At 40.4% G+C, this 27831-nt stretch overlaps 1 protein-coding gene across 5 annotated transcripts in view; it reads left to right on the plus strand.

The window, feature by feature from the left end:
• The window catches only part of SCUBE3 (signal peptide, CUB domain and EGF like domain containing 3), a 143533-nt gene that overhangs the window by 11873 nt on the left and 103829 nt on the right, over nt 1-27831 (plus strand). The window lies entirely within an intron of this gene.

Below are 27831 nucleotides of genomic sequence, written 5' to 3' on the forward strand. Positions count from 1 at the left end.
CAATTGAGGAATTCAAACCATTCAGGAGAAGCTCATACTGGGGGATCGTGTCAACCATTTGGTATCTAAAATATTCTTGTATGAGCAATAGTCTTGTGTCTGTACCTTGATTTCAGTGCGTGAAAAATGCAGTTGCCATTAATCCAGTGTGGTGGATGTGGAAAATGTGGGCTTAAGCACTCCCATCTCCCCTTCCTTCCTCCCTTCCTCCCTCCCTCCCTCCCTCCCTCCCTCCCTTCCTTCCTTCCTTCCTTCCTTCCTTCCTTTACCAGTTCCTAGTCTATTGAACCCTTCTTTTATTTTTATAAACTAGCAACCGATAGTTTGGTTCAGTTTTCCAAAGCATGAATCTAGTCATAGTGGCAAAATGCAGTTTGAATGGATCAGGAAGTTATACATTGTGTGCATGCAAGGGGAAAAGAATTGCTTAATCACTGGACCCCATTCAGTTGAACAATTTTCTGCTAGTTTCCAAACTCCTCTATTTGGCCAAAGTCTTCAAATGTGTGGTGGCCTCGCAACTCTGGATGTTCTTGGATGAAACTGATTTTCTAGACTCATCACAGTCTGCCTTTAGGTTGGGACATGGAACTGAAACAGGCTTGGTCTCCTTAATGAATGATATGCATAGGAAACTTGACAGGGGGAGTGTATCCCTGTTGGTTCTCTTAGACCTTTCAGCAACTTTTGATACCATTGATCACAGTATCCTTCTGAGACGCCTTGCAGGAATGGGGCTTGATGGCACTGTTTGACAGTAGCTTTAGTTCTTGGAGATCTGTTCTCAGAAGAGGTTGTTGGGGGACACCTGGTAGGCTGCACAATCATTGACTTGCTGAGTCCTGCAGGGTTCATTACTGTCTCCCATGTTAACATCTACATGAAACCGCTAGAGGAGATCATCTGGATTTTTGGAGTTTGTTGTAATCTGCACACAGATGACATCCAACTCTATCACTCCTATCCACCTGATGCTAAGGAGGCTATTCAGGTCCTGAACGGGTGTTGGGCAGTGGTGATGGTCTGGATGAGGATGAACAAATTGAAATTGAATCCAGACAAGATGGAGGTACTCCTGGTGAGTCATAAGGCTGAACAGGGTATAAGGTTACAGCCTGTGTTGGATGGGGTTGCACTCCCCCTGAAGATGCAGGTTCGCAGCTTGGGAGTGATCCTGGATTCATCGTTGAGCCTGGAACCCAGGTTTCGGTGGTGGGCAGGGGGCTTTTGCACAATTAAAACTTGTGCAGCAGTTGCGTCCGTACCTTGGGAAGTCAGACTTGGCCACGGTGGTCCATGCTCCTGTTACATCTTGTATAGACTACTGCAACACACTGTATGTGGTGTTGCCTTTGAAGACAGCCCAGAAGCTTCAATAAGTTCAATGAGCAACAGACAAAATTCTAACTGGGGTGGTGTACAGGGAGCATATTACTCCTCTGTTACGTCAGCTCCATTGGCTGCCAGTTTGCTACCGAGCCCAAATAGATCTTGGCCTATAAAGCCCTAAACAGTTCTGGTCCAACTTACCTGTTTGAACGCATCTTCTCCTATGAGCCAACAAGAGCTTTGAATTGGCTGGGGAGGCACTAATCTTGGTCCGACCCCCTTCGCGAACCCGATTGGTGGGAAAGAGAGACAGGGCCTTCTCAGTGGTGCCCCCCGGCTGTGGAATTCCCTCTCCAGTGACATCAGGCAGGCCCCATCTCATCTGGTTTTCAGAAAAAAAGTTAAAGACATGGCTCTGTATACAAGCATTTGCAGAATAAGCTATTACAGTTTCGACGCAGTCTGAATAAGGATTATGAGCAAGGATTATGGATGAAATATGCACTTTATATGTTTTTAATCTGTTTTAATCTGTTATTATTCTATGTATCTATTTGCTTGACTGTTTTAATTGTTTTCGTTGGCGGGATATGTTTTATGATTATGTTTTAAACGGCATTGAATCTTGCCAGAGTTGTAAGCTGCCTTAAGTCCCTCTACAGGGGTGAGAAATGCGGGATATAAATGAAGCAAATAAATAAATAATAAATTAATCCAATAGTTTATTTGGATTCCAAATGGGGCGAATGTGTCAGGCTGTTTGAGGATGATGTGCGTGGCCATGCTCAATTGCCACTGGAAACAGTCAATAAATCTCAGTTGGATGGCAGTACATAAATGTCAATTATCCAAATAAGTCTGCATCCAACAAACAGGCCAACGAACAGAGAATATATAACTACCAATTGGTGTTGCCTGTATTGTCAAGTTTGGTGGAAATGGGGTGCATTAAAGCTAGATCTGTGACATTTTACATATTAATAGGGAACGGCAGGCAAATCTGCCCACAGGTTAATCATCTCAAAATAATGTAGCACAAAAGGAAATTGCCTCGGAATTTGAAGGAGCAGAGATGCAAGTGATATGAAGAAGCCCTAAGGAAACGTCTAAACCATTTTGGGAAACATTGATGAATGGTATAACTATGCCCTCCTCTTCCATCTCAAGCTGGCTATTTCTAACAACTTTTTTAAAAGATCCAGCTGTAATCACAAGCTAATTTTCACACTTACATGGATCTTCAATGGCAGTCAGTTCATTATGTTTCTAATGAGTATTATACTGGTAAAGGTACATATCAGGGATATTTGTGTGTTTAAGTCATCTTAGGCTCATTTATCTCCTTCCGTCTCTTGCAGAAAAGGAACATTTATTTTTGGTACTATATTTGTACTCACTGCAATATTAGTTGGGTGGTGTCCTGTCTGTTTCCTTATGATGGCAAAGAAGAGGAAAGGTAGATTTAGTGTAGCGGGCAAACTTGCTGCTGGAGTATAGGCGTACTGTTGTTTGCTTTGGGGGAAGGGGAATAATGGGGCTGGATTAAGTGCTTCAGTGCTGGCTTTGCATAGCAACAAGGGGTATACAGCCAGATGGCTATAATTAGTTTATGTTTAAAAATAATCAAATATTGGTTGCTGAAAGGTCTTGGGGATACTTTTGCTCAGGGCTGAATCTACAGCAGGGCTTTTGAGGGCTTTTCCTGCCTTCTCTTTTTCAGCTTTCACAGAAAATGAGAATACCTTTTTAACATGTGTACTTTTGAAGATATAACAGAAAGCATGTAGAGCACATTTTGCCTGTTGTACTTACTACAAAATATATGTTGAGAATCTCTTATGCAATCTGTCTTGGACCAAAGTGTTTTGAATTTCAGATTTTTTCCAATTTTTGGAATACCTGTATTTCCATGTATGTACATGATGTGATATCTTGGAGATGGGGGCCAAGTCTAAATATGAAATCCATTTGTGTTTCTTACTCTTATAGCGTGAAGGTAATTTTATACAATACCAGCTGTCCCCTGCCACACGTTGATGTGGCCCAGTCTGTGTAGATGTGTTTTGTGTGTGTATATATTTGTATATATGTGCATATATGTGTGTTTGCATATATATGTGGTTTTGCGCATGTATTTTTGTTTTTTTTGGCTTTTAAAATGTTTTCTGCTGTGTTTTCAGTGTTTTGTGAGTGATGGTCACTTGTTGGCCTGATAGGTGTATTGTGTCCAAATTTGGTGTCAATTCGTCCAGTGGTTTTTGAGTTATGTTAACCCCACAGACAAACATTACATTTTTATTTATATAGCTTTGCAGTAATATTGTGCATGAAACAAAGTTTGTGTACGTTGAATCATCCGAACGAAAGCAAATGTTTCACTATCATAGCCAGCCATATAGCTCTGATAATGATATCTTTGGATGTTGTAGTCCTTGGGGTTTTGGAATTCCAGATAAGGATGCTCAACCTGTATTGTGAATGACCAATGAATACCAGGTGCTCTGGGTTATATTTCAGAGAAGGGAGCTGACAAAACCATTTCTGAATATTCCTTGGCTAAAAAAACCCTATGAAATTCACAGGGTTATTGTATTTTGAGGGGCAACTTGAAAGCACACACACAGGCACATAAGGCACACACACAGGCACAGAGAGGCTGGAGAGGAACAGCTCCTCCTTCCATTCTCCTCAACTGTCTTATAGTTTGTGGGTTTACTTTGCCATATACAATTCAGTAGGATCCACTGAATGCCAGAGCAGCTCCTGTTTCTATAGCTCTGACTTTGATGCTCTCTTTTGATAACTTTAATGTAACAGTATGGCTGGATCTACACTGCCATATAATCCAGTATCTGATCCCAGATTGTCTGCTTTGAACTGGATTATATGAGTCTACACTTCCATATAATCCAATTCAAAGCAAATAATCTGGGATCAGAAATTGGATTGTATGACAGTGTAGGAAAGTAGGAAGGAGCCTCATGGGCCACCAGGTACAACCCTCTGCTCAATGCAGGGTTTTCAGCTAAGCATCCTTTGCTGTTCTAGCCTCTTTGGAAGATATCCAGAGCCTACCACCTCTCTAAGTAATTGGTTCTGTTGCGAAGCCACTCTCATTATCAAGAAGTTCCTTCTAATGTTGAAGCAACATTTACTTTCCTGTAATTCAAAATCATTAAACCTAGTTTCCTCCCTGAGGCAGCAGAGATGAAGCCTGAACCACTTTGTGGCAGTTCTAGAGGTATTTAAAGACTGTTACCTGCTCAATCTTCTTTTCCCCGAGCTGAACATGCCCAGATCCTTCAAACTTTCATCACATGCTTTGTTCTCCATATCTCTTATCATCTTCATTGCTCTTCTCTGAACACAGTCCAACTTGTTCCTTCTTAGAATGAGGAACCCAGAACTGAACTTTGCTGCAGCATTGTACCGTTGGCTCATGTTCAGTTTAGGATCATCATATCCAACTCAGAAATTATTTAAGAGGCAATACAAGATAGTTACAACTGAAAAATGGCATATTGTCACCTGCCTACAATTCTGAGAACCAGGCAGGGCCAATGCATACTCAGTGACTTGTCCAGACACTCTAAGGGTGTTTCTCCACAGGCATTTAATCTGGAGTATAAAGAGGGTTTAATAACCCCGTTGCCTTCCAGAGAGTCCTCACCTGGCTCGGTTGCCCCAGAGCAATCCTCACAGGGCATCTGTGCTAATCTGGAATGATCCAGATTGGGGGGACATCTGCCAGGAGTTTTCCACCATCCCTTCCATAATTGCAGAGGTGTGTTGCAGCGCATGCCCAGGTTTTTAAAAGTCGGTTATGCACTGTTGTTATCACCACATGGAAATATCTCCAAGTCTTGTTTTCTGTGTGCCTGAGATATAATGGGGTCTCTTGTACCATTCAGACTTTCTCTGGACTTTTTAAAACATAGGTTTTCTCTGTTTAATGCAGTTCCACTGGATTATGGTGTGTGTTGTTTGCCCCCTCCCCAAATCCACTTCAATGTGAATTATCAGATCTGTGTAGATGGATCTAAAGAGGCCCTTCATACTGCAGAATTATAGCAGTTTGATATCAGTTTAACCACCATGGCTCCATCCTATGGGTTCTTGTCATTAGTAGTTTGTTGTGGCATCAGAACCCGCTGACAGAGAGGTGTAAATACCTCACAAAACTACTGAGCTATAGCAGTTAATGGTCACAGCAAGTCATGTTCTTGGGGGATGCTCCAAGAATGGTCCCTAAGTTCTTTTATGTCTCTTAAGTGGCAGAGAGGAGAAAGGGCAAAAATCTCAGAATTTCTGCCCTCATGTTTCGTCATCTTCCAGACAAAGCAACATGTTGTTTTGGAATCAGACTCCCTAAGTGTAATACAAATTGCCTTAGCAAGTTCCTTCCTCTTCTCCCTTGCTGTGCTGTGAGCCAAACTGTACCGCAGTGTCTGAGGTGGTTATTAGTTCACTGGTTCAAAAAAGGGAGGGGGGCTACTGAAGTTATAAAGCTTTAATTTGGCATTAACTCAAGTGGAAACTCTGCAAGACTGCCAACATCTACACATACAGGCATTCACCAATATTTTTTTAAAACTGTTAATGGGCATTATATTAAATTAAAAATAAAACTAACTTTTAAAAAGTCATGAAACTCTTTGGGACTGGAGAAAATTATGGGTTGTTTTTGTTTAGTGTTATATTTTTACTAGCTGCCCAGTTCCCATTTCCCCCACTCCACCTCTTTACAATAATTGAGTGGAGCTTTAAACTTAAAAACACAGGAATGTAATAGCCAGAGGGAAGGTTGCCCCAGCCTATGCAAATCTGAATGCGAGTATCCTGATTTAAAAAAGGTGAGATGCATTTTCCCACTATATGATATGACTGAGTAATATACATGACCTCAATGCAATTTGGGGTTTATAGTCATGGAGGACATGACTCGGGAGTCTTCAGATCTATCCCAGGTAATGTAGTTTGATAAGTTTGCCACTTTTCTTCTGGAAAGACTGCTCATAAAGTGCATAGATTTACTCATTTATGCTTGATTGATCCCCATGCATATTAATTGTGATCTCATTCTGTGATCCAGCATCATTATGTGGTTTCAGTGCTGAACATATAAAATCCAGATTATCTGCTTTGAACCAGATTATATGGCAGTGTAGACTGAGATAATCCAGTTCACAGAAGTTGATGCAGGTTAACTGCTTTAATAATCTGGATTATATGGCAGTGGAGATGGACCCTAAATTGCTGCTCAGCCATGGAAACCCACCGGGTAACCTTGGGCAATTTATGCTCAGCAATAAATTGCTTTGAATAAATCTTGCCAAGACAATTCTGCGGTGGGATCATCAGAGTGGATAGGAGCACCAGGTGGTGCAGTGGGTTAAACCCTTGTGTCAGCAAGACTGAAGACTGACAGGCCAGAGGTTCAAATCCGAGGAGAGCGTGGATGAGCTCCCTCTGTGAGCTCCAGCTCCCCATGCCTCCCACATGGATGGTAAAACATTAAAACATCTGGGGATCCCCTGGGCAACATCCTTGCAGATGGCTAATTCTCTCACATCAGAAGCGACTTGCAGTCTCTCAAGTTGCTCTTGACATGAAAAAAAATCAGAGTGGATCTGAAGGAACACAGCAACAATGACAATTCTTTCCTGTGTGAGATTGTAAGTTGCCAACACTGGAACTGAAAATGAACTGAAAAGTCCAGAATCGGAGACCTTAGTTGGAATCTAAACTGACAGTGGCGTCAGAAGGGCTTCCCTTTGTAGTAAGTTGAACTCACTGTTAATGTGTGAGGATTTATTTAATATAGAGACTTAATATATGAGATCAGTTGACATGCCTGCAAGGATTTGGTCACACTGAGTGAACAGCAAGGGAAATAATACCCCCTTACCTTTTCTCTCTCTTACCACTCTTAAAATAGAGTTTATATGGGATCAAATTTGCAAAAGCCATCTTAGACACTAAACTCCAAAGTACAGACTTGTTCAGACAAGTGTAAAGGGTCCTATATTTAGTGTTTCCTATCCCTCCTTTTTAAAAAAGCAAATGTCAGTCTTACAGGTATATAGGCCAAGACTGCTCTACTGTAAATTTATTTACTTGGTCTTAACATTTGTTTTGCTAGTTTTTAAATCCCTAGTTCTGTTCAAATTGGGATGGATGTATGTTTAAGGTACACAGAGTTCTAGAGAGCCTCTGTCCCAAAGAGTTTGATTTTCCAAAGGCAGCCAAGGTAGGCTCAAGCACTTCTTTCACTTAGCTCACTCACTCCACACATGAACATCACATTGATATATGACAAATGTGGACCTAGGTATGCATTATCTTCAATATCTTTATACCCTTTAAATTAAAACTATATATTTCAATTGTATAAACATTGCTACCCCCAGATGGATCTGCTTTGCTTGGTATCAGGTGCTAATGCCCCAAGGTCTGACAAGGCTCACTAATTGCACATCCTGCTTTATGCTCTTCCTTACCGGTCTGTTGGGCTTATAAGGTGCCATTCCAATTTCTCATGATACCTAGAGTAACTCTTTAGTTGTACGTTTTATCATGTTCATGAACATGTGAGTAAGGTCAAGGTCAAAACATGGAACCTAGTTGCTGAGGTTTTGCATTATGTAAGCTTCCTGTAGTGCTGCTTATGTGTATAATATGAGCCTTTGTAGATGGGAGGGAGGCCTGCATGCATATAACTGTAGACATTTAGTTGTCCATGTGATTGTCATCGCTCCCTATTTAATTGTCCATGAGTGTGACGGCACGAGTGGCGCCATCTGTGTGTAGAACTTTAAAGTGCAAAGGTTTGAACTGTATAACATGCCCAAACTTGCTTATCTTGTAAATGTATAGTTGGATTGATTGGTTATTTGTAGCTGTCAATCAATGTTGTTTGCAACAGTTGAATTGCTTCCTCAGAAGGGAGGGAGGGAATTCTCCCCAAGTCCTCTCCCTGCCCTTTCCTCCCCTTCCTCTTCTCTTTCAGAGGCAGAAAGTGAAGGAAATGCAGGAAATCCTAGAATCCTAGAGCTGGAACAGACTCCCAAAGGCCATCCAGTCCAACCCCCTGCCATGCAAGAAGGCACAATCAAAGCACTCTTGATAGATAGCCTCTGCAGAAAAGCCTCCAGAGAAGGACACCACACTCTGAGGCGGGGAGGAAGGCAAGAGAGGAGGAAGGATAGGATGGTGTGAGAAAGGAGGGTCTGAGAAAAGAGTCCAAGGGGCCACACCCGGCCCCCAGGTCTGGATTTGCCCTTACCTGTTCTATATGAAGCCGCTGGGTGAAAGCAAAGGGGATTTGGGATGGGATGCCATCTGTATGCTGATGCCACTCAGCTTACTTCTTGTCATTGGAGTTGGTTCAGATTGTCCAGTGCCTGGATGCTGTAGTGGACTGGGTGGAAGTCAATAAACTGAAGTCGAATCCTGAGAATCATAGGGTTGGAAGAGAATTCATGGACCATCCAGCCCAACCCCCTCCCAAGAAGCAGGAAATCACATTCAAAGTACCCCTGACGAATGGCCATCCAGCCTCTGTTTAAAAGCCTCCAAAGAAGGAGTCTCCACCACACTCCAAGGCAGAGAGTTCCACTGCCGAACAGCTCTCACAGTTAGGAAGTTCTTCCTAATGTTTTTCCTGTAGTTTGAAGCAATTGTTCCACGCTCTAGTCTCCAGGGCATCAGAAAACAAACTTGCTCCCTCCTCCCTATGACTTCCCCTCACATATTTATACATGGCCATCATGTCTCCCCTCAGCAGCTCTGTGTATTGGTGGTGTTTTGAGTGTAGGAATTTGGTGTTTGGCCTGCCGTGGATGGGATTGTACTCGAAAGGTGTGTAGCTCAGAAGTAATAATAGATCTGTTTCTGTCACTGGCCCAAATGAACTTCATGACCCGGCCGGAGTGCTTGCTAATAGCAAAGGTTGGTGCATCAACTACAGCCTTACTGAACACTTAGCCATGAGTAGCATCAATATGTTATTGAAGAAAATGTTGGAGAACCTAAATGGCTGTGACACCTAAATTGTGAAATGCCTTCAGAAGTCCAATTGGTGTCAGTTAGATTCTTCCCATTTTTTCAAAACATTTGCAATCTAATTTGCTTTTACATTTGTATGTACATGGTTTTATATATAGCCTTTTGAGCTGTTTTAACTTGTTATCTTGGTTAAAATGTTTTATCCTGTTAATACTATTTTGTTATTTTAAATTAGAATTATTTAAAATAGTTGATATTGATTTATTTATATGCTACCCTGATCTCATACTGTAAAGGGCATGGTGGAAATATTTTAATAAACAAGCACAAACACAGGGGATGTCTTACCAGAGGACCTTTCAATAGATCCTACTGAAATCTGTAGCTGTCAATTAACCAATTTCCAAGGTGTATTTGTTTATTTTATTTAATATATTAAATTTCTATCCTCTCTTTCTCCTGGTATGGAACCCAAGGTGGCTTAGAAAGCTGACATGATAGTGTTACTTTTTGTGAAGTTAAACATGATGAATGTTCCCCATTCAAACTGTGTTATTTAATCAATTTAAAAAATAAATATAATTTAACGTATTTTTAAATAACCCAAAATTGCCCACAAAATTATGTTTAGAAGTCATGAATGAATGTTACCCACTTTGTGAAAGACAGTCCCTTGTGTTTACCTTGTTCTCATCAAAACACTTAATACTTTACATTAACAATGTAAACTTTGGGAAATATTATGTATACTCAGTAAACTTTAAAAACTTTACACCGTTAACTTAGGGAAAGACCAGGGCCCTTCCACACAGCTGAATAAAATCCCACATTATCTGTTTTGAACTGAGATATATAGCAGTGTGGACTCAGATAGTCCAGTTCAAAGCAGATAATGTGGGTTATTCTGCCTTGATATTCTGGGTTATGTGGCTGTGTGGAAGGGCCCTGAGTGTGATCCCATGGTCAGGAGTACTAAAGGACAAGGGTGTTTATGATGAATGAGAGTTTCTTAAAGGATTGGAGGCACTATTTCAAACAGTTCCAATGAGGAAGAAAAATTGGAATTGTGTAAAAATACCAGAATGGATGCGTACAGAATTTTCTACTGAGCAAGGATTTAAAAGGTACATGATCAAGAAGTGGGAAAAAGGAGAAATCACCAAAGAAGAATTCAAATAGCCTGTATGTGTAGGGAGAAAGTCTATGAAGTCTTCTGACAAAGTTATTGGAAGGCTATCTATGTTTGCACTGTATTACAGTGGTCCAGAGGGATAATATTCGGAAAACCCTGAAGTAAGAGCTAAAACTGGGTGTGAGAAGGTCTGCTGTGGATTGTATGAATCTTCTGACTGAGGTTGCAGTCAAGGAATCAGAACTGGTAAAAGTATATGCTATACTTCTTAATGTTAGTGCTTTTCTTAGCCAATGCACTTAAAGCCAAAATCCTCATCTTTGTGTTTTGTTTCATATTTTTACAGTGCAGCGCCAATCCAGACCTGGACTCTAGTATGATAGAGAGTGGGACTTTGCCATGTTGTCTACTTCCATAATGCTGATCTAGATATCATTTGGATACTATAATTTATATTTCCCAAAACTGCCAACAGCAACATCCCATTAAGTCATCTATAAAGCATAAACTATATTAGGCAAACTTTCAAAGCACCACTGGCTTCTTTATCAAGTAAAGGTGCTTATCTTTGTAATGTTTTAATGTATATGGTGCTGATATTTTAATCGTGTAATGAAGTGGCATTGTGTTGTTATTGTATATTCTTTGTATGTTAACACATGTTGTGAACGGGTCTGAATCCCTCTTTGAAGGTGAGAGGGTCGGTATATAAAACCTCGAAATAAATAAATAATAAATATCTTCATGACCACATCCCCCCTGTGAACCTGCACAGGCTCTAAGATCTGTCAGGGAGGTCCTCCTCTTGGTCCCGCCACTGTCACAAGTGTGGTTGGTGGGGACGAGGAAGAGGACCTTCTTGGGGGTGGCCCTCCAGCTTTGGAACGCCCTCTCCAGTGAGATTAGGCAGGCCCCCACACTGTCCTCCTTCCGTAGGGACCTGAAGACCTGGCTGTTCAAACAAGTTTTTGAGAATGCCTAGTCCCTAGTTTTTCTAAGCAATAGTTACACGGCATTTCACTTCATCCCATGCCCTTGTTCCATGGTTGCAACTTTGCACTTATTCCTTTCCCTCATCCTATTGTTTACAGCTTGACCATGTTTACAGTAGCTTATCGCCATTGGTTATTGAGTGCTGTTTTATTGAGTCTTAAGTTGCTGTTTTATATGCCTATATATTTTATTCTATTGTATTTTATACTGTGTCTTATTTTAGGTTCTGTTTGTAGGTACCTTGTACTGGGTGTCAGCACCCCGAGTCCCTTTGGGGAGATGGTGGCTGGATACAAGAATAAAATTATTATTACTACTACTAATAATAATAACATGAGAGTAAAGGTGACCAAGTTAGAGCCACATGCCTACATTGTGCCTTAAATTTTACTTTGTTGTCTGCTAAGATGGTATTGAGATTTCAAAGCAGACAGAGGACAATCTCCTTCTTTGTCATGTGAGAACTAGGGACAAAGAACAAGAAAAGGCAGGTAATAACATTCCAACTCCATTAACAACAGGAAAGTAGCTTCCATCGAGATTCAGCTCTCCAAAAAGTAATAAAGCAAATGGTTCCCTTATTGATAGCCATGAGCAAAGGGTTAATGTAGGTTTAGGGCACATTTGGCCTTCCAGCTGTTTTGAACATGAATTCCCACAGCCCCACATTATTGATCTTAGTGTGCAAGTCTGATTGAAACTTCTGGAGACTCAAAATTTCCCTCCCCCATTGCCCACCGCTACTATGGTTTTAATGTATAACATGCAATTTGACCCTTAGAGAGATTAGAATGTCAGCCAATAAGTAAGGCTTGCTGCCTTAATGGCCCTTCGAAAGAGATGGAAAAGGTTTTCTAAAGTTAATTATTACTTTGTAGATGGATGTGGTACCAGATTATTGAGGCTTGTCGATTCCAGAACTTTACTGAATTGCTCTTTGAAGAAGCAGCCATTTAGATGCCTACTAGCAGGGCTCACCCTTCCTTCTGTGGGCTTCCATCTCTTGGCAAGCCTCACACTTCCGTCAGCAATGATACCTGTAGCTAGGATGTACTTAATGCCAGTGGCGATTTTCTGAGGGACAAGATGCTATTGTCCATATTAAGACCTTTCTCAAAGTCTCCAGAAGTCCCAAATCTGCCTTGGGCCAGAAAGTGGAGCCTGTGGCTTCATGTGGGCAGCTGCAAACCCTTTGAAGCGGAAGGAAAAGGTTAGGGGGTGCCGCATATCCTGCTGTGAGCATTTAGTATTTAACTTATGAACCTTCAACCACAGCCTCGTTCGTGGGTTATTGGCCTAATATCTCCAAGGGTCTGGAGCCGCTCCCATTTTGTGGCAGGCTCTCTCTGAACCCCTAGTCTTATTTAGAAAAATGTGGTCGCAGAGTTTTCTGTATGGTCTTGTTCAGAAAGCCCAGTTCTATTCCCAAAGGGAAGAAAATATGACTCAAAGTAGCATTTACTTTCTTGCGGGCTGTTGCGTTTTTTTCCCCTTCTTCATCTGTTTTATTTAAAGACATTATAAATCCGAAAAATTATGTCAGGTTTATATATACACGTGCATTTGTTTCAGGTATATGTGAAAGCTTGCACAGACAGGCTACTTACCGTATATTCCTCCAAAAGAATGCCTGGCTTAGACAATGTTATAATTCCTTTCTTTTACGGAGCTATATTTTTGAGTTGTCAGTATCCAGAATCGTTACATCTAAACAGTGGATTTGAAATTTTATGCAAATTAAGAGCTGCTGATTCTTACTAGACCAGGTCCACCAAGCTCTTTTTCTGAGTTAATATTTCAGTAAAAGCTATATGTACTGAAGGAAGGCTCTTCTCTGCCTCTCAAGTCCAAACTAAAGGCATTACATTTAGATCAGTGATTCCCAGAACCTCAATCAATGGCTGATACCAAATGAGAGACCCCCTCCTGGGCACAGAGAAAACTGGGCGACTTGGAAGGCACCGAACAGCAGGTCAAACATACACAGAAACAGGTCTAACATTTGGGGCACCAAAATGTGTGTTGGCCAGTGTTTCAACCCAGATGTCTGAGGGTGTTTGTGTGTTGCAGAATCGGAGATAGCTCTGTGAAAATTCCCAGCATTAGCTAGCAGAAGGACTGTAGCTAGTAGTAATTCTGGTTCGTGGTGTGAAGGTCTCTCGAGTGTCTTGGTTACCTTTTGAAAATTACAGTAGGTCCTCCACATTTGTGGGTTTGACGTTGGGGATTTGATTATTTTTGGATTTGAACTAAATGACTCTATGGTTAATAATTTCTGCCAGATGTAGTCCATAGAGTCATGCAGGAGGACCTAGAGATTCCTAGAAAGAAAACCTCTCTAAAAATCTGTAGGTCTTCCAGTTCAATTCAGACACAGATTGACCATAGAGTCATGCTGGAGGACCTGCGTCCCAGGTGCTTTTGTACAGAAAACAAGTTATTTTATCTATGTTTTTTCAACTTTAGTTAGGGCTCTGTGCCTATAGCCTCAATGAATGTGGAGGACTACCTGTATCCCAAACCCTGCATTAAAAACCTGGGAATCTTGCTTCATGTTAAACTGTATGATTGGTCAATCTATATCTGTACTGACAGAGAGCAGCTATGCAAGGTTTCAAGACAGGAGTCTTTCCCATTTGAAACGAGAGATTCCAATGTTGAACTTGGTGGTGTTTTTACAGGTGCTCTGACACTGAGCTTTACACCTTCCTCAGTGTCTACTAATTTGATTTTCGATTCTGTGGGGAAAACGTATGTGCAGTCCCTTGATGCTGCATTTAATAATTTCTTATTTTAAAGAAATCTTAACATTCTTTTTCATCTACAAGTTTGTGCATACATTAAATACAGAAAGGAGAAGAATGTTTAGAAGCAGAATTATTTACAAAGAGTAAGTGTAAGTGTTTTTCTTAAGTCCGAAAACGTTTCAATTTGCAGTGGTAAATTTATCAGATACTCAGAATAAGGAAGTGAGGAACAAATATATAGAGTCTCGCTTATCCAACCTTCACTCATGCAGAGTTCTGGATTATCCAACACAGTCTGCCTCCTGCTCAGAACCACAGCTGTTTCAATACATTGTTTTGGTGCTAAATTTGTAAATACAGTAATTACTACATTACATTACCGTGTATTGAACTGCTTTTTTCTGTCGATTTGTTGTAAAACATTATGTTTTGGTGCTTAATTTGTAAAATCATAACGTAATTTGGCATTTAATAGGCTTTTCCTTGGTCCCTCCTTGTTATCCAACATTTTCATTTATCCAACGTTCTGCCAGCCCGTTTATGTTGGATAAATGAGACTCTACCGTATTTCTCATCTCTATAGATGTCTTTATTAATGTAAGATGTCTTTATTAATGTAATGAGATACAGCGGTATACAAGAATAGTAAATAAATAAATAAATAAATAAGATATAGTGGTGTGCATATAATATCTTCATTGCTAGGATATGCGCTCATAACCAGAGACTGGAAAGGTTATTTTTTTCCTGTGACAACTCTAAAAATTCTCCAGCCAACATACCAGTGGCCATGATGGCCGAGACATCAGGAACTAGTACTTCAATAAGGAATTTTCCCAAGCTCTGTCCATAATCACTACTCTTGCTGAGAATGCCTGCCTCCAATCGCATCTAAATAAAATGTAAATCTAATACATTGCATTTACTTCTCTCGACCTTTTTGTGTGCTCTCGTGAGGAATCTTTGTTCGTCAAAGAGGTCTAGGAAATTAACAGTCATTTGCTTGGAAATAAATATTTACTTCTTTTCCAAGTAGATTTGGGATTGCGTGAGGGGGAGAGTTTACAAGAGCACTTAAATGTGCTTTTAAATCTGGAATACATCACTTTTTAGTGTTGATAATTGTATTTTTTAGCCAGTGTAGTTTTACAACCTAAGTACAGATCCAGTAAATGCAAAAGCATATTTAAGTATCACTTTGAAAACAGCCGCGGTTGATTTACAAGTCATGATAGTTTCCTACCATTGGTGCACTTTAACACAGATGTTGATCTACACAACATAGTCTCTCCATATTTCAACCACTTACCATTTGTTGCTTGCTTGTTTTCTCTACAACAAAAGCACTTGGGACCATGTATGTATGGGCCCAAACTGATTTTGTTGTGTGCCTTCAAGTTGTTTCCAACTTTTGATGGAAATATGGGGTTATCTTGGCAAGATTTGTTCAGAGGGGCTTTGCCTTTGCTTTGTCTGGGGCTGAGAATGAGAGATTTGCCCAAGGTCACCCAGTGAGGATTTGAACCCTGATTCCCAGCAGGTTTGTTCATAACCTGTATCACTACACTATATTAACTCTCATGTTTGCATAGACAGATTCAAATAATTGATAAGGGGTTCCCATATGCAGTATTTTTCCCCTCACTTTTTCAAGTCACTCTCTCACCCTCAAAAGGCAAAGGCTTTGAACAAATCTTGCAAAGAAAACCCTGTCTTAATATCATTATAGACTGGAAACAAACTGAAGGCACACAACAGTAAGCATAAAATTAGATTTCAGCCCAAGTGTCCAGTGGCATTTTCCAAAGAAAAACTGTTCCAAAGATGTAGTCAAACTTGGAGGTCTATGTTGCATACATTTGTTGTGGGCAGGGCCATAGCCAGAAAAAATTTCAGGGGGGCGGGTTGAAACTTTTTTTTATCGAATCATGAAAAGTAGTTCTATAACACAAAATAATTTAAATAGTATGGTTTATATTTTTTATAGACTTAATTAAATCAATTTTCCATTTTAATTACAAAATGACTTTAAATTGGTAAGTCATAGTTACAAAAGATGACCACAATGTCTGTTGGAAACACTTGAAAACTGTGTCAATACACTTTGACAGAAATCCAGCTCCATTGATAAACTTAGGTGGACACTCAAGAGTGCAAGTCCAGTCAGCCTTTCTTGCCCCATTGTGTTTCTTATGTATGTTTTCAAATGTTTAAGAGTTAAAAATGACCTATATTTAGGCATAGCAATGGGAACCCTACTATCTGGAAAATGGGAGGGGGGATCAGGGTGGGAAAGGTCTAATTCCCCATTAGGAACCTGCCTCCTACCTCATGCAGAAGCAACGAGCACAGCGGGGGGGGGGGGGGGGCAGAGCAGCCTTAAATAGCCTTCAGCCCCGCCCTTGTCAACCACTCCGCCAGGTTTGGTCTCCTTCATGAGGGCCTTCAAACCCTGTCCCCCATGCCTTATGCTTTGCCTGCCAGTTATGGGTGGACCAACTTGGTTGCTTCAACTATATTGGCTATTGCTGCAGGTAATGACAGTGTAAATAAATTGTCAAAATTTGCTTGAGATAGTGCTTGCAGTTCTGGAGGGACTTGTTTAATTTTTGCTTCTCATAGACTTAGCATGAGAATTTGGCTAACCAGTTAAAATTCATGAGTAAACCAGGTTTTTTAAAACCTGAAACATTTCGCAGGGGAATACACACCCATATCCCCTCCCTCCCTTGGATACAGCCCTGGTTGTGTAATTTGCGTAAATGTAAGCATTTGTGTATTTTTTCTTCAAAGTTTTGCTTCATGCTAAAGCTGTAGACATTTTTACCCAGCAATTCATTTTGACTTCGAAATATACATAGTGTGGTTTTGAATCTTGGCAATGCCAAGTATCACCTCATGTCAGTTTTACAATCAAATTATTAGGCCAAATGACGATTGCACAATGCTGTTTTACCACCAGATCAGGAAGTGATTCTTTCAACAAAAAAGTTGGACTCTATTTTCCTCTCGTTGTCATAAATCTATTGAAGTCTCCAGTGGTTTGGGTCAGATTCTAATTCTTGACTGATGACCCGAGAATGTGGTGGTTACCCTGGGTTGTGGTTAATGTAAAATAACAAATACGAATCCATTGTGTAAATGTTTGTACAATACATATACATGTACTGCTTTGCTGCTACAAATTAAAGCTTTGTGGTAAAATTTACTAGAAATATGAGAATAATAGTAGATGGGCAGCTCTACAACATTTACTTGTTGTGTGACCTTTTTCATAGTATGTAACCTTTTTACTGTTCCTTGTAGTGGGAAACTATCAAGTCTAGAATTGTCCTATGGAGCACTCATTGTGGACAAAAAAGTTGGTGAGCGCAGGAAGAAGATATTAAATCCTCAAAGATTTCTGAGGCACATCATCTCAGCGATTCACCTGTCAAATTTCTTTCTGGCATGCAGTTTTCAAAAGCGTAGGAACCATGCAAGGGAGAAAAGGATGGTGGTGGCAACCCACTAAAATAAACTGAATGTATTTTATGGCTGAGGAGAGAATTATAATTTGAGGATTGTGTTTCTGCCTATAATATGCCATGAAACCAAACCCACACAATTAGTGGTTATTGAATAAACAGACAATGGGACTGAACATGTCCCTAAACACAGGATCTGTGGGTGCCAGCCTTCATTGTACAAGCACTCGCCTATATAAGCAGTTAGGTTGATTTTGGCAATCTCAGCATTAGTTTTAAAACCTAAATTGTCTTTTCTTCTTTGAGTTTTCATTCTTGTCTGTGGCACCTTTTTGTTGCTGTTCCTTGAGGATTATGACAATCAGTCTGGCATGTTCTTCTCTGCTTTGAAGAAGAGACCACTGTCTTTAAGACCAATCCCCTCTTTTTACCAATCCACTTTGAAATCCGATCTTTCCTTTTTGCTTTTCTTCTGGTTAATTTTGTCTTCCTTGAGGTTTCCTGGTGGCCATTAAAGCAACATTTCCAAGTGCTGAAACCGAGAGGCAGAACAAACAAAAACCTTTACAAGTCAGTTTTCTTCCAAGCTCAATGAAATCAGCTCTGCAAAACCTGAGTTTATAGATCAAAGCAGAAATTTCCCTTCCATGGAGTTTGCTAAACTAAAATGGTTTGTTAGTTGAGATGTGTATGCATTGTTTTTTAGATCCAGATACAAGGTAATTGTTGTGGAAACCTGTCTGGGACTAGATGAGGAAGCATTTATGTTCTCTTTGCATTTCTCCAAGGCTTGTTGTCATTCAAAAATTCTTAGATATCTTCCATTTGTATAATAAAATATAGTTCTGATGAGTTTTAATGCTATTATACATAAATAAACTCAAAACTATGAATGTTTGCTCTACTGTCTCCCCATAATTTTCGCACAGATCTAAATATGTTTATGTTTTCTTGAATAGCCAGAAGCCAGTATGTATTTTAATCCCTACCTTGTATTTGGATTTCATTTAACTGCTGCCTATATTTTTAGATGTACAACTTTATGATCCCCAATGATGATTTCATTACTGATTATGAGTTGTAAGTTTGGCAGTAATCACAGAGATGGACAGCTCGGGGATATCAAGTGGTATGAAATATGAATGTTTGACATAACTCTCATTTACTTCAGTTGTTTTTAAAGTGACCAGAGCTTCCCTGCAGTTCCATTTACAAGAACCAAAGCTGTTTAGCTTTAGCTAGTATAATGCAAATATAAGCACTGTCTCGGCTTTAAAGGTCTTACTTACAATGTCTAGATTATAGCCAGTAGGGGAGAAAAACAGTCTGTAAGACCATCATTTACAGGGCTGTGCTAAAGATCCAGGCATAACCCATTTCTGATCATGTACCACGCTAACCACATCCTGAACACAGCCAGTTGTTATTAATCATGGTTGTTTCCTGAACAACTCAAGATTAGTCACTTTATTGTTGAGGCTTCAAAGTACCAGGTGACAATTTTACTAAATCTTTGGGTTTTTTTTTTTAAAAAAAGCTTACATAGAAGCAACGTGTTAGTTGTTAAAAGGAAACCACATTTATTTATGTGCTCCACCAGCTCTGTTTCCTGCTTGCTTTGTGAAATCACAGAACTGTAGTGCTGAAGGAGACACAAAGATCATATAGTTCATCCCCTTGTCTATGCCTAATTGGACAAAGGTTTAGAAGGCATGCTTATCAATTTTGCAGATGACACCAAATTAGGAGGGATAGCTAATACTCCAGGGGACAGAATTAGAATTCAGAATGACCTTAACAAAGAGATATCGACAAGCTGGAAGGTGTCCAGAGGAAGGTGACTAAAATGATCAAAGGTCTGGAGACAGGCATGTAGCCGGGGGGGGCGGCGGCTTGAAGGGCTTCAGCCCACCCCCACCCCCCAAATTCTCAGGGTGGTCCGCGAGAAGGCCTTACTGCTGCATTATTTAAACTGTTATGTTTATTCATATCATGATCTGATCACCATACTCAATATATCCCATATGCATGGGGGTATTGGGGTAACGATACAAAAGGTTTGCTAGGATAGACCCTCTTTCACTCAGACGCAGCCCCCCCAAAACTCAGCCCCCCCCATAACCCCCTCTGAAAAAGATTCAGCCCCCCCCCCCCCCCCGAAACGAAATCCTGGCTACGGGCCTGTCTGGAGACCATGCCCTATGAGAAAGAACTGGGTATGTTTGGCACGAAGAAGAATATGTTGAGAGGAAACATGATAGCCATTTATAAATATGTGAAAAGGTGTCAGAAGGAAGAGGGAGCAGACTTGTTTTCTGTTGCCCTTGAAACTAGGACTAGGAGCAATGGGTTCAAATTACAGAAAAGGTAAATCCACCTGAACATTAGGAATAACTTCCTAACCTTATGAGCTGTTCAACATGGAACTCTCTGCCTCAGAGTATGGTGGAAGCTCCTTCCTTGGAAACTGGCTGGATGGCCATCTGTTAAGGATACTTTGATTGTGCTTTTCTTGCATGGCAAGAGGTTGGACTAGATGGCCCATATGGTCTCTTCCAACTCAATTATTCTACAGTATGATTCTATGAAATTGGGTTGCTGTAAGTTTTTTGAGTTGTATGGCCATGTTCCAGAAGCATTCTCTCCTGATGTTTTGACAATACATTCTATGAAATTATTTTAAAGCAGTTGGCCTCTTCCACAGAATAGTGATTATAATAGAAATTGCTATAAATACAGAGCAAAGAGGTCTGCTGGGAACTATGCTAGTGCAGTATAAGGGAATATTTTTAACAAGCCAAAAACCACATTTCTATTCCAGAAAATCTTGACACTTTTGTTTTTGGCCGTGTCAGGAGCGACTTGAGAAACTGCAAGTCACTTCTGGTGTGAGAGAATTGGCCGTCTGCAGTGACGTTGCCCGGATGATTTGATGTTTTAATCACCCTTGTGGGAGGCTTCTCTCATGTCCCCGCATGAGGAGCTGGAGTTGATAGAGGGAGCTCATCCGCCTCTTCCCGGATTCGAACCTGTTAAACCCCTGCCGGCACAGGGGTTTAACCCACTGCGCCACCAGGGGCTCCATCTGATCACTTTTTAAAACATTCTTTCATATTTGTATCCCACACATGTACATGCACTCCCATACAGAGGGTCCAGTCCTAATTGTAAAATGAACTATGCATAGACTGAATGAATGTCGATGTACTAGAATCATGGTGAAAAGACTAACTTTGGGGGAGGGGAAGGAGAATCCATCTCATATTGTTGTGGACAGGGTCCCATTCTCAGGGCTGAGGTTTAAACAAACAATAGGAGGATAAGCCAGGCAGAGTCTGTTAATAGAGAAACCCAAATTCTTAAGTCCTTGAAAGTCCAGCCAAAATAAAGGATCATGCATGGCAGGAAGATTTTTAAGGGCAACACCTCAACCACAACAAATGAAGGAAACAATTACCCGTGTCATTTTTTTGGTGTCATCCAAGGTTAATTGTTGTGCTTAGCTGTTATCATTGCTGTTGGACCCATAGTTTCAAAGTGTGGCCTCTTTAATGTTCTGAGACCCTAGCTTCTTGCTTCTTTTGCCCCCTCTAATTTGAGCACATCCCTAAGAAATTTAAACCCCACATTCTTTGTTCTGTATGGTTTTGTTGATCCTGTCTTAGCACATGCAGTGAACTGTTTAATAATTACTTGATTCATAGCTTTTAATCTACCTTCATCCTAAACTATGGTAAAGAACCAGGATGCAATTTTATCCTAAGCAATAATTTGGGGAACCACTTCATACTTTCTTTTTTTACTTTACTATGTAATTGTATGATCATGGTGCTGCTCCTGTGATAAACTTATGGTCAGGTTGCAATTCAGTAGTCAAAAGCAAATCAGGAGTCAAAACTTCTTGTGCGGAGAGATTATAACTTGCTTTATTTGTTTTGAAAAGCCCAAAGGCCACTGGGCAATTCAGTAGTACATTCTAACCACCAGTTGAAGACTAATGAACTGCTACAATTTTACTCTCCAGAAGAATCGAACTACAACTCCCATATTGCTGGAAAACAGCAAGAATCGCAGCACACCACACCTGCAGATTGGTGGGGAAAGCTGGACTAAACAGCACCGGAGAAATGGTTTGGGAATTGTTATTTGAAGATCAGGTTGGCAGTTGTAGAACGCCTTTAGATCAGTTTCAGAACAGTAATGATGACAGAAAATGACAAAGATAAAGGAATAAGCAAATAATGAAAGCAGGAAAAGAAGCATGAAAGGGTGTATACAATGCATGGGAATGAAGGGAAAGAAGCATGAAAGGCAAAGAAAAAGAGGAGAAATGAAAACTTGATGCCTTTTGCTTGGAGATGTTTTGGGACGCTAACCTCTGGTGAGCTGTCAAACATTGTTCAAACTTAGACAGAAAGTCACAGAGAGAGTTTCTCATTGAAAATATCTCTATGGCCCCTTCCACAATGCCCTATATCCCAGGATCTGATACCAGATTATCTGTTTTAAACTGTATTATATGAGTTTCTACTGTTAGATAACGTGGGATAAACAGATAACCCCGAAGATCCTGGGTTATAGGGGCAGTGTAGAAGTGGCCTGAAAATCTGCAGGTTCATGAAGGGCCCTTCCACACAGCTGTATAAAATCCACTTTGAACTGGATTATACGGCAGTGTGGACTCAGAGCACCCAGCTGAAAGCAGATATTGTAGATTATCTGCCTTGATATTCTGGGCTATAGGGCTGTGTGGAAGGGCCCATAGTAATGTGAAAATTATTGATATTTTATTTTAGTGCTTTTAAACAAGTTCCAGGAACAGAGAAAACAAATAAGTCTGTTATAACCCTTTCCTTGTGTCTAGTTACCCACTTTTCCTCTATCCCCTTTGCCTCAAACCATCTATGTTTCTATATTACATGATTATAATAACTAAGTTAGAGAGAGAGAAAGGAAGAAAGATAGGAATATCTACTTTTCCCTCACAGTCTATAGACAAATACATGTTAATGTGATGGAGTAGGATTGGAAAGGAGTGTACTGGGCTCATCTGCACCATTCTATATTGATTTGATTTCGCCATTGGTAATTCTTAAAATGTATGTCTAGTGATCTTGTTTAGCCTTGCTCCTGCAGTTACAAGCCTTTTTAGTCCCCATATCTTATAGTAAGTCTGTGAATACATTAGTCTTGTAGTTGTGTTTTTACAAAACATTGAAAACAAGATACATTGATAAAAAACAGTAAAAATAACCCCAAACTATACTATCGTTTGTAGAATTGCAGACAAAATATTCTTCAAAGAAACTGCAAAACTCATATCTGTCAAGGTTGAAGTGCTGAGAATCCCTTGATGCAAGACGTGTAGTTACGGGGAGGTTAGTTTGTTATTTACATTAAATTATTAAGGCTGGTGAGGACAATAATGGAGAATAATGGATTGTCAAAAACTCCAAAAAGATCTCTTGAAATGGCAAATACAGATTTAGTGTAAACAAGTGTAAAGGGATTCATAACTAGGCAAAAAGATCTGAATTTAATACACACACACACATTACATTTGGGATCTGAATGAACAAGAAAAATATCTTCGTATCTTAGTAGGTAGCTTGTTGAAAATTGTGATACGATCTACAGCACATAAAGAATCTGTAAACATATGTGGAAAATTCAGTCTACCAAAGCCAAACAGATAAAGGAAGCAGTTCTTCATACACTACAAAGGTAAATTGTGCAATTAACTTGGTTTAAAACATGCGGATGGCTGTCAATTTAGATAGCTTCAAACAGGGATTTCATGAATTCATGGAAGAATAGGCTACCATTGGCAACCTGAATGGCTATATGTCATCACTTACATCAGTTGTTGGGAAATGTAAGACGGTGCAATTTCACTCATGCCCTGCTGATGTGTGTGTGCCTGTGCATCTCTTTGAGGAGAAAATCTCATTTATGGGTTCTACTTGGGCAGCATAACTGGTAGAAAAGCCAATGCTACAGCTCTGTGGAAACCTCAACCTACTATATTCTTAGGGAGCCCAAGGAGAAAGTCAAGGTCCATGCATTGTATACACCCTTCAAGGCTGGAATTTAGGAAGGAGAAATCCCAAAGGCAATGTGGAAGACTTCTCTGACAAGAAAAGAGTAGCAGAAACTACAGGTTTGTGATAAAAAAGTCTGCAACTTAGCTGTACTGTACTCAGATATAGCATAATAGATTCATTGGGCAGTTTACTCTCAGAAAAGTGCACACAGATGTAAAGTCTGCGTTAGTCATTTTTGAGAGAGGGCAGAACAGGCACAGTATATTCAGTCCTCTTTATCTTCTGAGAAGAAGGAACTGTTGTGCTTCCCCTCAGAGGACCTGGGCATTGTTGCTTCCCTTATCCTACCTTTGGAGTTGGTGTACTTATCAAAGAACTTGCAATGTCTTGCAGTCAAATTCCTGCAGGACCAGTAGACTGTCTAAGCCAACGTTCATATAAAATTACCAGGGCAGCCTTCTCAAGTCAGTGTTACACCAAGTCTACAATATGGGAGGCAGGAGAGCGGGGAGGAAAACCAAGCTGAGTGTAACCAAGGAGACAGAAGCCCCATCTACACTGAGCATTTTATGCAGTTCAAAGCTAGCTTCAAACTGCAGGGGCTAAACTTCCTCCAAAATGCATAAAAGGAAGCCCTTAATGCTCCGTGGTTTGTGTAATCACCATTTGGACCTCAAACTGGTTCCAGGGTTTCCTGTGTAATCATCTGCACAGGGAAACCACTTTCTTCAATGCCTCATACTGTTGTCTCTCAAAACCCTCTTAGCATTATTGTAAAAGAATTGCTGGGTTGGAACCTGTCTGAAATCCAACTTCAAAAATAGTAAGGTATCAGTGACTTCATAATACAAGAAGACTACATATCTGCATACTTGTGTGAAACAGATGCATAGTCCTCTCTTGTTGACCCTATCTGCCTTTCTTCTGCTGTCTTTCCCAAGGAGCCTAAATGATATGGGAGTTAGTTTGTTTATGCTTTGCAAGGCATCACACTTATTGCACACTTATATGCTTTGCTATATAGTTAGCCCTTCATATTTGCTGGGGATTTCCTCCAAAAGTGGAAACACCCACCAGAAGTTAACCATAGAATCACGCTAGAGGACTTAAAAATGCCCAGAAAAGTGTTCTCTGCCATGACTCTATGGTCAACTTCTGGCCACCCTTGACCCTCTGGAGGACATAGAGATTCCTAGAGATAACAATCAAATCTGTAAATAAAATCTGCTAAAATTAAACCTGCAAATGTGAGGGCTGGCTGTATGTCAAAATTGATTTTGCTCAAAGGCCAAAATACTCTCAACCAGTATATGTTTACAGTCTTCCAAAGTTGGCTCATTATAAAGAAATCCTTGATGGGGGCACATAAACACTCAAGGCAGCAAAGAACTTGCTGGACCCATTTAAGTTGTTTTTGCAATTCTTGGCTTTGGCTTGAATTTTCTTTTCCCATTCCTCTCTGGAACTGTAACCAAGACAACAAGTTTTTCTGGTTATAATTTTTTCAGGCTATGTGGCTACATATTTTCATTTAGCTAGTCACACTATGGCATAGATCGTACAAAAGTCGATGTGTTGAATGGATGGTATCTTGGTAGGTCAAAGCTTATTTCAGTTTGGCCAATTAAGTGGATTTGCCTTTGTTGGGACTAAAAATAGATTTAGGCTTAAGAGTTGCATAACTGATAGCAATGATTGGTGAGTATGGAGTAAGACTATGCGATGTCTCTGGCTATAAGATGCCCAATGTGTTTTTCTCATTTGATTACCATATCCCTGGAGCTCTATTTCAGAATTTATTTGCAGTTGATATTGAGTGAGATTTTCCAGGCTTTGTTTACGATTCATGAAGATGGAATAATTTTGGAACAAGAACTAATCAGCTCCCTTCTTGTCTTACAGATGTAGTATTCAGAAGTACTCAGTCTCACCATATTAATAGTCAGGGTAAAATCACAGGTATTTTATGTATTGCTCTTAAAAACATGGAGGCCAGTTAAAGTTGTTTTCCTTTTTAATCATAGATGGTGATTGCATTCCAATGATATAAGCAGGACTCTTCTTTCAGGTCTCAGTACGGTCTTTTTACATAGTTGTTTAGATATTGTACAACTACTTTCAGAGCTTTTATACCTCTTTTACTTTGGCTCTCAAACTATGTACAGGCAGTCCTTGAGTTACAGACATCCGACTTTCAAATGACACATAGTTAAAAATGGGGGTGAGACAACAGGAAGTGAGAGAAATCTACCACTAGGAATAAAAATTCACTGAAAGAGTTATCATGGGGAAAAAAATAAGGAAGCAGATTGTGGATGATTTTTGCAGATAAAATTTTAATTTGTTGTTGTTGTTCATTCGTTCAGTCGTCTCCGACTCTTCGTGACCTCATGGACCAGCCCACGCCAGAGCTCCCTGTCGGCCGTCACCACCCCCAGCTCCCTCAAGGTCAGTCCAGTCACTTCAAGGATGCCATCCATCCATCTTGCCCTTGGTCGGCCCCTCTTCCTTTTGCCTTCCACTTTCCCCAGCATAATTGACTTCTCTAGGCTTTCCTGTCTCCTCATGATGTGGCCAAAATACTTCAACTTTGTCTCTAGTATCTTTCCCTCCAGTGAGCAGTCGGGCTTTATTTCCTGGAGGATGGACTGGTTGGATCTTCTCGCAGTCCAAGGCACTCTCAGAACTTTCCTCCAACACCACAGCTCAAAAGCATCGATCTTCCTTCGCTCAGCCTTTCCTAAGGTCCAGCTCTCACATCCGTAGGTGACTACAGGGCTTTGACTAGGCGGATCTTTGTTGCCAGTCTGATGTCTCTACTCTTCACTATTTTATCGAGACTGGACATTGCTCTCCTCCCAAGAAGTAAGCGTCTTCTGATTTCCTGGCTACAGTCTGCATCTGCAGTAATCTTTGCACCTAGAAATACAAAGTCTGTCACGGCCTCCACGGTTTCTCCCTCTATTTTCCAGTTGTCAATCATTCTTGTTGCCATAATCTTGGTTTTTTTTGACGTTTAGCTGCAACCCGGCTTTTGCGCTTTCTTCTTTCGCCTTGATTAGAAGGCTCCTCAGCTCCTCCTCGCTTTCGGCCATCAGAGTGGTGTCATCTGCATATCTGAGGTTGTTAATGTTTCTTCCAGCAATTTTCACCCCAGCTTTGCATTCATCCAGCCCTGCACATCGCATGATGTGTTCTGCATACAAGTTAAAAAGGTTGGGTGAGAGGATGCAGCCTTGCCGTACGCCTTTCCCAATCTTGAACCAGTCTGTTGTTCCGTGGTCAGTTCTGACTGTTGCTACTTGGTTCTTGTACAGATTCCTCAGGAGAGAGACAAGGTGGCTTGGGATGCCCATCCCACTAAGAACTTGCCACAATTTATTATGATCCACACAGTCAAAGGCTTTTTAATTTACTCAATTTTAATTTACTCAATTTTAAAATTTTAATTTACTCAATTTATTATCCACACCCACAGATTTTATTAGCGTCATATATGAAGCCGTGTAGATTGTCTCTGTTATAGACTTTCTGGTCTTAATGGTAACACTTTTCTTTAAAAAAGCTCTGTGTTTAATGTTTAATGTTTTTAAATTTTACATTTCTGGTCGGTGACGATAATAACAAAATTCACTCATTCATCATGGGGAAAAGGTTTCTCCAAAGAAGCTTTATCACCAATCTTTGTTTCCACATGTCTATTTTTTTTTCCAGATTCCAATTATTACAGGGTCGGAAAGTGAGGTGAAATCTTCTGAACAGGGACATAGACAGCAAAACAAACACCACAGCCCTTTCCATTGCTATCTGTCTGTCTGTCTGACTGCATGGCTGATTTTACACTTAAGATCAAACTAATCCATACTCCAGGAAATAGTGCCCGACTGCTCACTGGAGGGAAGGATATTAGAAGCAAAAATGAAGTACTTTAGCCACATAATGAGAAGACAGAAAAGCTTGGAGAAGACAAGGATGCTGGGGGAAATGGAAGGAAAAAGGAAGAGGGGCCGACCAAGGGCAGGATGGATGGATGTTGTCCTTGAAGTGACTGGCTTGACCTTGAAGGAGCTGGGGGTGGCAACGGTTGACAGGGAGCTCTGGCGTGGGCTGGT

The sequence above is a fragment of the Anolis sagrei genome, chromosome 4, assembly GCF_037176765.1.
Source record: "Anolis sagrei isolate rAnoSag1 chromosome 4, rAnoSag1.mat, whole genome shotgun sequence".
Classification (NCBI taxonomy): Eukaryota; Metazoa; Chordata; class Lepidosauria; order Squamata; family Dactyloidae; genus Anolis; species Anolis sagrei.